This window comes from Berghia stephanieae, chromosome 13 (assembly GCF_034508935.2).
Source record: "Berghia stephanieae isolate SIO BIC M18660-M18661 chromosome 13, UCSD_Bste_1.3, whole genome shotgun sequence".
In the NCBI taxonomy this organism is placed as follows: Eukaryota; Metazoa; Mollusca; class Gastropoda; order Nudibranchia; family Aeolidiidae; genus Berghia; species Berghia stephanieae.
In genome coordinates, this window is record NC_088372.1 from 2,462,560 (window position 1) to 2,465,059 (window position 2,500).

Here is a 2,500-nt window from a genome sequence, read left to right on the forward strand (position 1 = left end):
GTCTAAGTCGTTGCATAGCACACTTGGATTCTAATTCCAGAAACTGGGAGAACTGGGATGAGGTTAGAGAGCCTAAAGAAGGGTGGAAATGTGAAACGAATCCTTTAGGGGCCGTGCGTTTCATAAGGCAGTACAATAAGAAATTCAAGTGGCTGCTAGCGCGAGTTTTATAGAGGGTGGCGTGGGCGAGAGTGTAGCCTACTTGAGATAGGTGGATAGGGAAAGAGGAAAGAAACGTACGAATGTCCCGTAAGGAAGAGCGCAAGAGTTGCTTGGGAGATGTATGAGGCATGGTGAAAATAGGGAAAGAGGGCGAAAGGCTAAAAGGATGAGTAAGGTAATCAATAAGTATAGGTAAACTGGAGAGGCGAGTGAATGAGAGAAAGGAAGGGAGGGATAGACTGAGAGGTGTGGTAAGAGAGAGGTAGTGGTTGAAAACGTGGGTGTGGTGAAAAATAATGCTGAGATGTAAATGGTAAGGAGGGGGGGGGTAGTGTGCTAAAAGAGGGAGACTGGTAGGGGAGAAGAGTGTAAATAAATATATAAATATGAGAGTAATGAAAAGGTGATGATAGTGCAATGTTGGATAAAACTAAATTGATAAACTGAAAAGTATATTTAAAAAATGCAACATATAGCAGTACAAATAAAACAGAAATAAACACTATACCTACGTAAAGCACTAGGTAACACTGATGGGGACGGTCCAAAAACACGGTATGGCAGCAGAAGTATAATTCAAGTGAATCAACGAAAAAACTCAAATGAATCAAAACGGAAAAGTAGAAAACGGTAAGGGCTGCCTGAAGCCGGTGATCGTAAAATACTAACGAAAGAGTGAAAATGGAAAGGCTTCGTATGGGAACAAAACAGACAATGGACGTTTCGGGTACAAACCCTTCGTCAGCACAACAATACACAAATAAACGTGGAAAACAAATAAAATATAATGAAAAATAACTTGTATCGTCTGTACTCAATGGTGGTTGCAGTATGAATGAAATGTTAGCGCGGCGTGGGTAGAGGATAGGGTGCCCCAGGGGGTGATCTAATTGATAAGCAAAGGTCAGCGTCAGGGAACAGAACTTTCCAGACTATAATGGAAGATAAAAGACATATTGGTAGTAGTAGTAGTAGTAGTAGTAGTAGTAGTAGTAGTAGTAGTAGTAGTAGTAGTAGTAGTAGTAGTAGTAGTAATAGTAGTAGTAGTAGTAGTAGTAGTAGTAGTAGTAGTAGTAGTAGTAGTAGTAGTAGTAGTAGAACGCTGTAGTGGAACAGTAGGGGGCGGTGGAGGGGGCGAGGTGAAAGGGTCACGGCGGAGGTGGGGGGGGGGGGGGGTTGTTGGATGAGCGAAGGTCGAATCTTCGCGAAGGAACGATGCGATAGTAAAGTGGAATACACCGATAAATAGATCGACGGACAGACAGATAGATAGGTACCTAGATAGACAGAACAGAGGGGAGAGAAGGGAGAGAGAGAGAGAGAGAGAGAGAGAGAGAGAGAGAGAGAGAGAGAGAGAGAGAGAGAGAGAGAGAGAAAGAGAGAGAGAGAGAGAAAAAAAAAAAAGAAAAAAAAATGCGATGAACGTCCACGGCTGCTTTTCACCATGGATGTGAAGGCACTGTACACATCCATACCGCATCCTGACGGACTGCGTGCCATCAGGCATTTCGTCGACCGTCATCCATTACCAGGGATTTCCAGCAACAGCATTGTGAGGCTCACCGAACTTGTGCTCACACTCAACACTTTTGAGTTCAATGATGTATTTTTCCATCAGATCTCAGGTGTTGCGATGGGCACCAAGATGGGTCCCTCATATGCTAACCTCTTCATGGGCTACCTTGAGGAAACTTTCTTCCATCAGTACAGCGGACCTGCCCCCGAGCTGTTCAAAAGGTACATTGACGACTGTTTCGGCATTACGTCATTGACCCACAGCCAGTTGAAAGGGTTCATCCTAGCGATGGACTCCTTCCACCCGTCCATAGAGTACACTTATGAGATTTCAACCTCTGAGGTGAACTTTTTGGACATCAAGGCTGTATTGACCAGCACGGGAGTACGGACCACTGTACACTACAAGGAAACGGACAGTCAAAGCTATCTGCTCTATCGGTCATCCCATCCGGTGAAGTGCAAAGATTCCATCCCATTCAGTCAGATACTCCGCTTGCGGAGACTCTGTCTGGAAGATGATGAATTTGCGCTTTAACGTGATCGCATGCTCGATTTTTTTAGGGCACGGGAATATCCCGAAAGGGTTTTGCTTAGGGCTGTCCGGAAAGCCAGCCTCGTGTCGAGAGAAGCAGCAATGAGGCCTCGTAATGCCAGGAAGCAGGAGACACAGCGTCCCATTTTAGTCCTCACGCATCACCCCCATGCCGATCAAGTGAGGAACATCCTATTGCAGAACTATGGGATCCTCCAGGCGGGCGAAGACACCCACAGAGTTTTCTCAGAACCCCCGTTGGTAGCATATCGACGGGATCGTAACCTG